General features: G+C 31.1%; 1 protein-coding gene across 3 annotated transcripts in view; it reads left to right on the forward strand.

Moving 5' to 3' along the window:
- Positions 1–672: 672 nt before the first annotated feature.
- The window catches only part of LOC108692024 (pyruvate kinase-like), a 93,459-nt gene continuing 80,605 nt past the window's right edge, over positions 673–13,526 (forward strand). For all 3 annotated transcript variants that reach the window (XM_018200109.1, XM_018200111.1, XM_018200110.1), the window contains exon 1: positions 673–880. The gene's annotated coding sequence lies outside the window, so the exon portion shown is untranslated. The remainder of the gene's footprint in view (positions 881–13,526) is intronic.

Raw genomic sequence — 13,526 nt, forward strand, 5'->3', positions numbered from 1 at the left:
GAAATGTTTGTTTCATAATTATTATTTAATAAATTTGATTTATTTACTAGTTCTTACTATTTTCGAATTAATTTTGTTCATTATATATTTTTGTAAAATAATATTTTTGTAAAATTTTTTAGTGTAGGATTACATTATTATTGCCGTATTTCCAAGAGACGACAATAAATCATACGTCATATGCCAAAGTGCGTTACTTACGTTTACTTAAGTCTCTAAGTAAGTGTTACGATAATTATTGTGCTCAGACCTTATTGCTTCAACCAATCCGATGCTTCGATTTTAAAGTCGCATCATTCTTCAACTCTCCGACGTTATGACCAATAGAATGGTCTTAATGTACAATAAACAATAAGGAAGATACATGAGCGGTTCGAGTGGAAATCTGAATAACAAAGAATGGTTCCTAAAAAGCTGCATTAACATGTTATAAACGTTTCAGAATACGATCAACGCGATATTACAAACAGCTTTGAAGCGTTTTTTAATTGGTCCATCAAATGCTTCAAAGCGTTTGTAGCGAGACCACCATAGCCTATATCTGATTCGTTCCTTTCTCTTCGGTGCCCTTCCATGTGAAGGAGTGCGTGGACCGATCGTTGTTACGCCAAGGTAAGGGCGGAAAATATCCACTCCCCTCCTTTCATCACATCGCTACATTCGATACTGGTCTAATCGCGGACGCATGCCTGCGAGAGCCATTACCAACAAGAAGTACATCACTGCTAGGGAGTGGTGACCTTCTACGTCCTTAAAACGTCTGTTTATCACGAATTGCTAGTTTGAGTGTTCATAGTCAGTTGTATCATCGCTTCTCAATTTTTGTTCACAAATCATATCCATTTCTTGTTTCTGTTTATCTACGAGGCACGAGATAAAGGTAACGTCTGATGATCTTGTATTTTAGTGATAATCTTATATTTTCTCTTATGATTGTCTTTGGAAGCAGTTCCGAATTTTTGATGAGTATTGCAAAAGATTCAAAGAAATTCAAGATCATCAAAATTTTCAAGGAATCAATAGATGATGTTTTAAGTCAAATTTTATATGCTGTCTTTTGATATCACATATTTATATTGAATTTAGCCAGGGCTGCGTTCGGTTTTGTCAAGCCAATATTACATGCATACATCCGTTTTTTATCGTACGACATATTTTTTAAGCTTTTTGGCAATAGGACAAAAAGATCCGAGATCTCTGTCTTGCAGTCAATTAACACGCTTAAATTTGTCAAAAAATAGATGCATGTACTTACCACAAAAAATTGATGCATGTAAAGTCAATACTCATTAGGATGCTATTTCATTTGTCGTATGACAAATGTGTACAGAACAAAGAAATCCTCGGATCTCTCTATCTCATAGCCAATCAACAGGCTTTTAAAATTTGTCGTATGACAAAAGACGGACGCATGTAATATTGGCCTCACTTATGTGCAAGCGATTGTTACTACTTAAGAATTCTCATCGATTTTAATGAAATTATGCTCATTTGACTGATTTGACGCATTTTTGCACAAAATACACAAATCTGACAGAGGAAAGTGTCGCTCTGCTCTGTGTATCAAAATATTAAAGTTGACTACTATTCAGGTTAAGAAATCTAGCCCCACACAACGTAAGAGAATAGCGATAGCGATAGAAATAATGATTTCAACCCAGAAATTGGATACGCCGGATTACATAGTTTCTGATAGGTGTTGAATCGTATAATTTCTATCGCTATCACTATTTCCTTATATTGTTGGGCTTTATAGCCACTAAATACTACACAAGCATGTAATCATGTCTGACATTATTTAATTCCAAAAAATAAATATTTTCTGCTTTAATTACACAAATTCTCTACTTTTTAAACAAAAATTCTCCGCTTTAAAAACACAAAGGAGTAGAGAAAAGGCCCTTATTATAAGATATTCAATACGTTTTGGGTAAATGCTAAAAATCTTTGAGCAGAATTTAAAAAAATAATAGCTCATTTTAAAAAGAATTTAATAAATTTTCAGATAATGTAAGATTTAATTAAATTTTTTTTTTAAATTAAAGAAATGTAAAAAATGAGCAAATTGCAAAGTCAAAAAATTGTGCTCCTAATATGATATACTCTAAGAAATCGATAATAAATCGCAAAGTACATCAGTATTGCAATTAAAAAACTTTATTTAATGTTTCTAAAATGTAAACACAATCAACATGCGCGAAAAATGAACATGCGACGGATTGTATCCAAAACTCGTCTTCAAGTAGTTGGAACCAAACATCGCAGAAATAGGCACTTTATTCGTTGTCCTTTTTATTATTATATAATAACTTTTATATTTTAGCAATGATTTTCATTATGACATAGCAGCATAAATTATTTCATATTAGAAATAAGGTATCTCATATTATGATTTCCAGACCTTACGATTTTACGATCATCAAATATAATTTCTGTAATTAAGCAATTCAACATATTCCATATTTTTCTATTAGTATGATTTTCTTTTATTACTATATGAAGAATTTATTGCCAAATATTTATTTTTTTATTAAATAATAAACAAGATTTAAAGGCTCATTTTAATGAAACTTGAACATCCAAATTCTAAAATCTTTTTTATAATATAGGCATGATCTAATAATGAATTTTCATTAAATAGTTTTCAATCCAAGAACAATAAATTCATGGTTGAACCAATAGATAGCATTTATTAATTTAGCAGAAACGCCATTATTTCTTATTAGGCGCCTTCTCATAATAGGGCTCTATACCCAGTTTTATAGAAGAATTTGGATCCCAAATGAACAACTTTGAGACATGCCTAAAATTTTAAGGTATCAAAAGAGAATCAAAAGTTTCGTAAGTTTCAACTTTATAAAAGTTTTTTAAATGCTAGAATTATTCAAAATTCGCTATTATGACTATGTACCACTGGTCTTATCCAGTTTCCCTGCGTCCAGGGCGTCTTCTTGTGATAATAACAGTGGTAACAGATTGTTCAGTCGCGGACACAGAATTTGTTACTTTTTTTTTGATGATTTTCGGAATACTCAAAACTTTTCGATTTCAGTGCAATTCACTATTCACGGATGCGTGTATAAAGCTGAAGCCAGACTTAGCAGCCAGAACGTGGTAGGCAAGGGCGAATAGGGTACTGGGGTCATTGGGATTAAAAAATAATAAAATGCATTAAAAATGCATTGAAAGCAAATTCTACAGTTAAGATAATATACAAAATAAGTTGAAATATAAAAAAATTATTATTATAATAACCATGGAATTAAATTAAACAAAAAATGTACTAAATCTTTATAAACTATTTAGCAGCCAGACTGTATGCATACTCGAGTATGCATACTAGAGACTTGAAAAAAAATCACACATACTCTTAAAGATAAGAACGAAACGATGAAACGACGATTTGCCCAGGGACGGCACTAATTGTTAATATAAAAATTAAATAACATTTGTATATACCCCGAGTATATCGACTGTTTTATACTGGATTTTGAGAGGCTTTGTGATTTTTTCAAGTCTATGAGTTCGGTCAAGTTGCTAAATTATTTATAAATGTTTAATTTTTTTAATTAACGAATGGCATCTCCAGGCAAATCATCTCATTGTTTCATACTCGTTTTGGAGAGTATGTGTGATTTTTTTCAAGTCTCTACGAGTTTGCGTACGGTCTGGCTACTAAATAGTTTATAAAGGTTTAGTACATTTTTTGTTTAATTTCATGGTTATAATAATAATAATTTTTTTATATTTTAACTTATTTTGTATCATTTTAAGTGTAGGACCTGCTTTCAATGCATTTTTAATACATTTTATTAATTTTTAATTCTGAGGGCCTCAGCACTCTATTCGTCGCGTTCTGGCTGCCATGCCTTCAGCTTCGTGATGCGTGTAATAAACGGTTATGACAACTGTCAAAATGATATAGAATCGAAGCATACAAGGTAAAATCAAGAAATACATCTTGTGTTACGCGAAAAACACCTAAATGTAATTGTATACTACACCTAATTGTATACTGCAAGATAGTAAATATAAAAATAGACCAAATGAACTTTTGTTTAATAAATTCATTAACATTTTCAATGCGTTAAAAATTAATGTAAGACAATAAACTAACTTATAATATGTAATAAAATTATATATTATATGGTTATGCAATTATACAATTACATAATAAATTATATATTAGGTGTACAACTTTGCTTCCGCCGTTTTCCGAAATTCGAGGTTATTGTAAAAAACTGATTATACATTTATGATTCAAGTATTGTCCATCGCTGGCCACTATTTTCTCTCATCTTTCGGGTAGCGTACGAATCCCGCGTCGAAAAAAACTGATCATCTTTTGAGGCTATCCACGAATCGATCCAATTTTTTACTTCTTCATAAGACCGGAAGTGCTGGTCAGCCAGGCATGTGTCATTGATCGAAACAAGTGATAGTCAGAAGGAGCAACGTCTGGAGAATACGGCGGGTGGGGTAGGACTTCCCATTTCAACGTTTCCAAGTATGTCTTGACCACTTTCGCAACATGAGGTCGAGCATTGTCATGCTGCAAAATCACTTTATCGTGTCTCTCGTTGTATTGCGGCCGTTTGTCTTTCAATGCTCGGCTCAAACGCATCAATTGCGTTCGATACCGATCGCCTGTGATTGTTTCGGTTTTAATAGTTCATAATACACTACGCCGAACTGGTCCCACCAAATACAGAGCATGATCTTGGACGTCAAAATCACCGTTCTTGAAGCGTTGAAACCACTCACGACACGTTCTTTCACTAATAGCGGCCTCACCATAAGTATTTTAGAGCATTCAATGAGCCTCAGCCGCAGATTTCTTCATATTGAAGCAAAAAATTAAAAACCTCCCGCAAATGACGAGAATTTGGCTCATAAATTGATATTTTCAATCGAGAATAACTTTATGATGCAGACACAAATCGACTAATGTTTCTATGGGGTTATGTTGACAGATGCCCAAGTTTATTGTATGACGTCTATCATCTATTTATTTCGACCACTTACTGCTAAAGCCATCTATAGGAAAACGGCGGAAGCAAAGTTGTACACCTAATAGTATATATTATACAACCATATAATTATATGATATATAATTTTTTGTGGAAAATTTAATAGGATTGTTCTGAATAATCTTTTCATTTTCAGAATTCTGCAAATAACATATAGAGACGATTACTTCGCTTGAGTTTCATCTTTACAGTATTCCCATACAAAACAATCTTTCTCTTATCTCACAATCTAAATAACAGTGTCTAAATAACAGTGAGTTATCGATTCTGTATCAAATCTGCACGCACCATGTTTACATCAAAGAATTTCAGATTATAATTTTTTTTCTAATGCGTAGACCTCATTACAGAATTAAATCAATTTTAATTGTTTATTTATATTATATTCATATATGTATATACGAATATTTAATTTTAGAATAAAGTTAAATTATTCTTTCTTTAACAATATGATAACTTTTTTTTGATAATACAGAATGCAAGATTCATGAATTTAACATTTTCGAAATAAGACTAAGGAATTGCTATTACGAAATTTTTCAATCAGACAATTCAGTATGAACAATTTTTTTCCTTAGCCTTAATTCGAAAATGTTAGATTCATGAATCTTGCATTCTGTAAGTACACTACTCAACAAAAAATAGGGAACAAATAGGGAACACATTTCGAACACGCTCATAAAAACGCAATATTCAAAACACTGTAACTCAGTGAAAAATCATCGCAGATAAAAAATAAAAAAGCATTTGAAAAGCACTTGAAATCTCTACTTTCGATAAGATTGGAAAAAACCTGGTTTTTAAAAAACTCAACCCACTGGGTTTTATGGAGGTTTTATTGGGTTTTATTGGAGTTTTTTGGGCTTTTTAGGTTTTTTTTGATAAAGTTGATTATTTAATATTTTTATCATGTAATATTTATATTATAGTTTATATTATATTTATCATTATTTAATTACACATTCAGATAAAATTAATTATAAAAGAATTTTTGTAAAAATATTATAACAGTAATTTTGTAAGAAGTTTTTGTTTCTGAAGAGAGCTCAATTATATAGTCCAAACTTGTAGAACATTATTAATTTTTTATAATCAATCACGATTGAAATATAATATAATTTACGCATCAAGATCCGCGATTCTTATATACCATTTATCTAATTTATTATAAAAATACTACAATGAATTTTTCAAATATAAAACAAATATTTCTGTAAAAGAAAAAAAGAAATGATGCTATTACATATATAAAATTATGTACATAATATTACATATGTAAAATAATACAAAGCATTCGGGTAGAATAAAAAAATCAATCCAAAAATGATGATGGTATGTATGTTACATATTTTATAAATATTTATATGTAATTTAGATTCAATTTCAAATAAATTTTCAATTTTTGGAAAGAAGACTTATAAGATCAAATATGCATTAAAATAATATATTTCAAAACTCCTGACTACTAGCCAAGAACTCTGCATTGACGGTGGCGACACAGAATCAGACGTCGGTCTGGCGAAACTGATAGCCACACACTTAAGCACGAGCCCATGTCCATGTCCTCGCTTGCGGCGCGCCGAGAATGAACGAGACAGCGAATTCCTTCTCACACTAGCCATTTGTTTCAAGCGACTGAAAATGCTTTCTCGGCAATCTCAGCCGCTCGGCGGCATCAATAAGGGACAGGGACATTCTAAATAACATATAAGTTTTAATATATTGTAGTAATAGTGTACCCCTCCCATTAATCCAAAATGGTATAAATCATGTTAAAACGCAAAAAAAGTTTACGAGATATTTAATTGTTTACGATTTTTCATGCGCATTATATAATATACACCTCCTTCATAAACTTGAGTAGCAAGAATAGTTCAGCAGAAGTAGAATTTTACCGGAAAAAAATTATAAAGCAGCATTTCTCTTTACGAAAATCTCAAAAGGCCATCAAAAAAGAAATGCGTATGTTTGAGATTTATGAAGAAAATATGCGAAAAACAATAATAATTGCAAAAAGTACATTTTTCGCTTATAAAACGAAATATTAATTATATGAAAAAAAGTTCCGTATGAAAAAGGTATCCGAAATACCTACAAAATAAGTCGTGGGATACTAAAGTCAACTATTAATTAAGTAGAAAAAAAATCAATTTATTAGTTCAGTAGAAAAAAAATAAACACCGAAAAAGGCCTTTTTTTCACTCGCTCTCTGTTCATTGTAATTTAAACGCAAAGCTTTGAAATTCTCGTAAAATGTAGCCCTCGTAATGACGAACAAATTCAGCCCTGAACAAGTCTAAAATGTTTAATTTTTAAAAAAGTCATTTGTTCACTAAAAACCTGTCTGCGGAAAACTTAATTTCTTCATCTTTGAGCAGTCGCACAATTTACAGGGATTTTTCTTTTTCAAGAATTGCACTGTCACGTACACTTAATGACAAAATGATTTTTTGTAGTTGAAATATTATAAAACGATTTTAAAAAATGGGTAATTTTTAATCTTTTTTCGTATAAAAAAGTAGACTAATTACGTTAATAATGCATGATATCAAACAGCCAGCTGTGAAGCATTCAATAGCTGACATTTTTCTACGAATTTAAAAAAAAGATTATCTTTCGATTATTAGGAGTCGAGATAACAATTTTTATTTTAAAAAAATCACTGTGGCTCTAATTTTTAAGATTAAGAATTCCGTCTAGCAGGAATTTGTTAAGGAAGAATTGAATTTGCTGTTAAAAAATTCTCGAATTTTTTGCTGCCGATTTTGTTTAAAATCATTGCAAAGTTGAAGAACGCGAGCGAGGCAGCGCGCCGGGAGGAGTGAGGAAACTCGCGTCGCGCGTATCTGATTTTGTGCGTTAAAATTTGCTAAATTTATATTTTCTCAGCAATAAATTGATGTAGAAACATGATTTTTAAAAAATCTGGGATAGCTCGACGAGAGATATAAACAAATATTAGGTGTACAACTTTGCTTCCGCTGTTTTCCTATAGATGGCTTTAGCGGTAAGTGGTGGTCGAAATAAATAGATCATAGACGTCATACAATAAACTTGGGCATCTGTCAACATAACCCCATAGAAACATTAGTCGATTTGTGTCTGCATCATAAAGTTATTCTCGATTGAAAATGTCAGTTTACGAGCCAAATTCTTGTCATTTGCGGGAGGTTTTAATTTTTTGCTTCAATATGAAGAAATCTGCGGCTGAGGCTCATCGAATGCTCTCAAATACTTATGGTGAGGCCGCTATTAGTGAAAGAACGTGTCGTGAGTGGTTTCAACGCTTCAAGAACGGTGATTTTGACGTCCAAGGTCATGCTCTGTGTTTGGTGAGACCAGCTCGGCATAGTGTATTATGAACTGTTAAAACCGACTGAAACAATCACAGGCGATCGGTATCGAATGCAATTGATGCGTTTGAGCCGAGCATTCAAAGACAAACGGTCGCAATACAACGAGAGACACGATAAAGTGATTTTGCAGCATGACAATGCTCGACTTCATGTTGCGAAAGTGAAGACATACTTGGAAATGTTGAAATGGGAAGTCCTACCCCACCCGCCGTATTCTCCAGACGTTGCTTCCTCTGATTATCACTTATTTCGATCAATGGCACATGGCCTGGCTGATCAGCACTTCCGGTCTTATGAAGAAGTAAAAAATTGGATCGATTCGTGGATAGCCTCAAAAGATGACCAGTTTTTTTCGACGCGGGATTCGTACGCTACCCGAAAGATGGGAGAAAGTAGTGGCCAGCGATGGACAATACTTTGAATCATAAATATATAACTAGTTTTTTACAATAAAGCCTCGAATTTCAGAAAAAAACGGCGGAAGCAAAGTTGTACACCTAATAGTTTAACCAAATATGTTTTGCAAAGTAATTGTAACCATGAAATTTTTAATTTTCCGTATCTTGAATTTTTTTTTCTTCGGTTTATTACCAAAAAATCACATATGAGTATGGTGTGCATATCTGATTAACAAATTTAAGTCACATTAGCTAAGTTTCTTTATTTATTTAATATGCTGTAAAAAGTATCCACAATTGAACAATTAAATGTACGGAATTATCAGTACAAAATTGTTTTTCTGAATTTTGATTGCAGATGCAAATATAACACATGTAAACAATTAATAAATAATTACATTTAAGATACATTTAATTATTCAATTGGAACACCTTTTACAGCACATTAAATAAAGAAACAGTGACTTAAAGTGACTTAAAGTTAATCATTATATTTACTAAAACGTGATTTTCAAATCATCATATCATATTTTTACATCAATTTATTGCTGAGAAAATGTAAATTTAGCAAATTTTAACGCACGAAATCAGATACAAGCGACGCGCGAACGTCGCTGAGCGGTCCGATTTTCCCCATTCGACTGCGCGCTGGCTTTCCCCACTCCGCCCGGCGCGTTGTCTCACTCGCGTTCTTCAACTTTTCAATGGTTTTAAACAAACTTTTTCGGCAGTAAAAGATTCCAGAATTTTTTAACAGTAAATTCAATTCTTCTTTGACAAATTGGTGCCAGACGGAACTCTAAATCTTAAAAAGTAAAGACACAGTAATTTTTTGAAGAACAATTAGTTATCGGCTCCTAATAATCGGAAGATAATCTTTTTTTTAAATTCGTAGAAAAATGTCAGCTGTTGAATGCTTCACAGCTGGCTGTTTGATATGATGCATATTAACATAATTAGTTCATTTTTTTATACGAAAAAAGATATCCACTTTTTAAAATTATTTTATAATAGTTTAACTACAAAAAATCGTTTTGTTATTAAGATATAGTGCAATTCTTAAAAAAAAATCACTCCTGTAAATTGAAAAATGTCAGATTTCGAATGCTTCACATGACTATTTGATATGATACATATTAATGAAATTATTTCTATTTTTTTATACGGAAAAAGATACCCACTTTTAAAAATTTTTTTATAGTTAAAAAATTGTTTCATTAAGTGTACGTGATAGTGCAACTCTTGAAGAAGAAAAATCACCCCTGTAAATTGCTGTGCGACTGTTCAATGAAGAAATTTAATTTTTCGCAGACAGGTTTTTAGTGAAAAATGGCTTTTTGCAAAAACTGATGCACATTTCAGGCTTGTTCAGAGCTAGATTTGTTCGTCATTACGAGAGTTACATTTTACGAGAATTTCAAAGCTTTGCTTTTAAATCTCAATGAACAGAGAGCGAGTGAAAAAGGCCTCTTTTGGTGTTTTATATATTTTTTTTGTACTTAACTAATAGATCAGACATTTTGTAGGTACTTCGAATACCTACATTTTTCGTACCGAACTTTTTTCATAGAATCAATATTTTTCGTTTTATAAGCGAAAAACATGCTTTTGTAATTATTCGATTTTTTTTGCATATTTTCTTCACAAATCTCGGGTCTCAAATATACGCATTTCTTTTCTGTTGGCTGTTAGAGATTTTCGTGAAGAGAAATGATGCTTTATTATTTTTTTCCGATAAAATCCTACTTCTGCTGAACTATTCTTGAATTTTTGAAGAAAGTATATAAAGCGCATAAAAAATCGTAAACAATTAAATATCTCGTAGACTGTTGTGTTATAACATTATATATATTATCTGGATTAATGGAAAGGGCACACTATTACTACAATTTATTAAAATTTATATGTTATTTGCTCCCTGCCCCTTATTAATGTCTAGGGCCGCCAAGCGATCGAGAATGCCGGGAAAGCATTTTCAATCGCTTGAAACAAGTGACTAGTGTGAGAAGGAGCTCGCTGTCTCGTTCACTCTCAGCTCGCTGCAGTCGGGCATGGGCTCGTACTTACATGTGTATTACAGCGCCGCACCATGACAAACGGTCGAACTTATAGGCATGGAAAGTGACGTTTTGATAATGAAATTTATGTTGCATATTTCGTTATTATTTCGTTATTATTTGCTTAATTGTGAAAAGGACTTGTTTCATACTTATCAAAATCGTAATTATCGATGAAAACTGAAGTTATTTTGGAATTTTATTTGTATAAATTTTACTTGTTTTAACAGCTGTGTGACCGCGTGTTTCTGCCCAAATAAAGGTTCACTTTTACGATTATTTACTGATTGTTAAGGAAGGAATGGACAGTTTTCGTTAATTTTTAGAGATTTAAAGCGATTTTGTTATTTCATTTTATCGTAATTGTTTTTATTTAAAAATGGTATGCAATATAAATTAACGTGTCATTCCTTGCTTCTGACGTCATGGCCACCGCGACTAGGTTTAATGAAAATTATATTACAGTTTTAAATATTACAAAAATATTATATATATAGTATAAATATATATTTACATATATACAATGTGCTTGCGTGCATGCGTGCGTTCGTGCGATGTGATTAATAAATATTTTTAAATCCTATAACTTTTGTTTGAAGCATTTTCTCAAAAATGCTTTTCAAGATATTTAAAGGGTCCGGGACTTTTTATTCATCCTGTATATATTAAAATTGGTATAATATAATATGTTAAAATTATATTAATCCAGTTAGTTTAGTATACCTGTATTTATTAATATTTATAAATACGTTCCTTTTATATGTTACCGATAAAAAAATTTATTTTATACAAAATTCTTCAATAGAACTCAAAAAAATCCATAAATTTCGGGTTTTTTAAACGAATAAAACCCAGAGAAACTCTGGATTTTTATGTAGTGGCTAAAATAATGCCAATCCTGATTTTCGAAATCGGTAATTGATATTTCAATCTAACTGATCTTTTATGGAGCTATACGGACACAAATGAATACTCGTCAAATGTGAAAATTTGTACAAAATTTACAATTACTGTTTCAGTAATTCAATCATTTTAAAAGCAAAGATTTTAACTTTTAAAATGCTTTTTAAAAAATCTCATTACGATAATTTTGACGAAGGATTCTATCTTGAAGTTAAAGGATCATTTAGAAATAGAAACCGATCGAGCTAATATAGTTTATGTAACAACATAATATAGTAGAGAGTGCCTTATCAAGTTGGATTGATCAAAGTTATTTCAAATAATATATAATATTCTTGATTCATGAATTTAATTATTCTCAATTGTAACTGTGTGCTGAAACGTTCGCGAAGATAATAATTCCCCCCTCCCCCCCTTCCTTATTTCAAATAAGAAACTTTTGCGCACTTTTTTTGGAAAATAACGTTTACCGCCGACATTAGTTACCTAAGATAATACTAATAGTAAGGTACACATTGAGTAACATTAATGTCGACGGTAAATGTTATTTTTCAAGAAATGGAAAGGGCACTTCAAAAATTCTTATCAAAAAAACATCACATAATAATGTAAAGGACGTTTTATACGAAAGTGTTTAGTTTTCGATATTTATATCAAATTTTATAAGAGATATCTTTTTTATTTTCTACAATATCAAAAGTACGTCATTTTAGAAAGCAAAATATTGTTCTCTTATTCAGGGCACAGAATTAAGATTTTTTATTACGTGCACCAGCAAAGTTGAAGTTTGTTTTTTAATTTTAAGATACACTTCAAATTAATATCATTTGTAATAAAATTTTTACTTTTATTTTTAGAAACATGATTTAAAGCATTCGAAAGTTATGATTTTAAGCTTTAAAATGCTTATTCAAACATTGCTTTGTAATCATTTTTCGCAGAAATATGTAAACCTTGATTTTAACCTTTTTAAAGCTAATTCTAAATGATCCTTTAATTTCAAGATAGATGAATAACTTCGTCAAAAATAACAAGATTTTTATAAAAGCATTTTAAAGGTTGAAATCTGCACTTTTGAAATCGATAACTGATATTTCAATCCAACTGATTTTTTTATGGAACTATACGGACACAAATCGTACAATAGTCAATAAAAAAGCAAACTGAAGATAAAGGTTTCGATTGCTGTAAACATTTTTGTGTGAATTTTACTTCATGCTATAAACTTTCGTAAAATTTGTACAAAATTTTCACATTTGACGGGTATCCATTTGTGTTCGTAGCTCCATAAAGGATCAATCGAATTGAAATATCAATTATCGATTTCGAAAGTAGAGATTTCAAGTTTTCAAATGCTTTTTTTATGTTTTATCGATGATTTTTCACTGAATTACAATGTTTTGAATATTGCACATTTTTGAGCGTATTCGAAAATGTTCCCTATTTTTTGTTCTGTGTACGTGCGTGCGTGCGTGCGTGCATGCATGCATGCATGCATGCATGCATGCATATATACATAAGATACTTCAAGCTTCGCTTGATGAAACACATAGAATATCTATCTTGAAATACCAACAGAAATCATAATTTTACAGTAGCTAATAAATGTAGATATGTTGTTAGTTATACATGTTACAAACGAACGTTTGGTATCTCATAAACAATGCTGACAAAATATGAATTTTATGCTCGTAATCGCAAATTCTTGATTATGTTAGATATATATATATATATATATACACATACATATGCATATATATATATATACATATACACACACAC

This window comes from Atta colombica, unplaced genomic scaffold (assembly GCF_001594045.1).
Source record: "Atta colombica isolate Treedump-2 unplaced genomic scaffold, Acol1.0 scaffold56, whole genome shotgun sequence".
Classification (NCBI taxonomy): domain Eukaryota; kingdom Metazoa; phylum Arthropoda; class Insecta; order Hymenoptera; family Formicidae; genus Atta; species Atta colombica.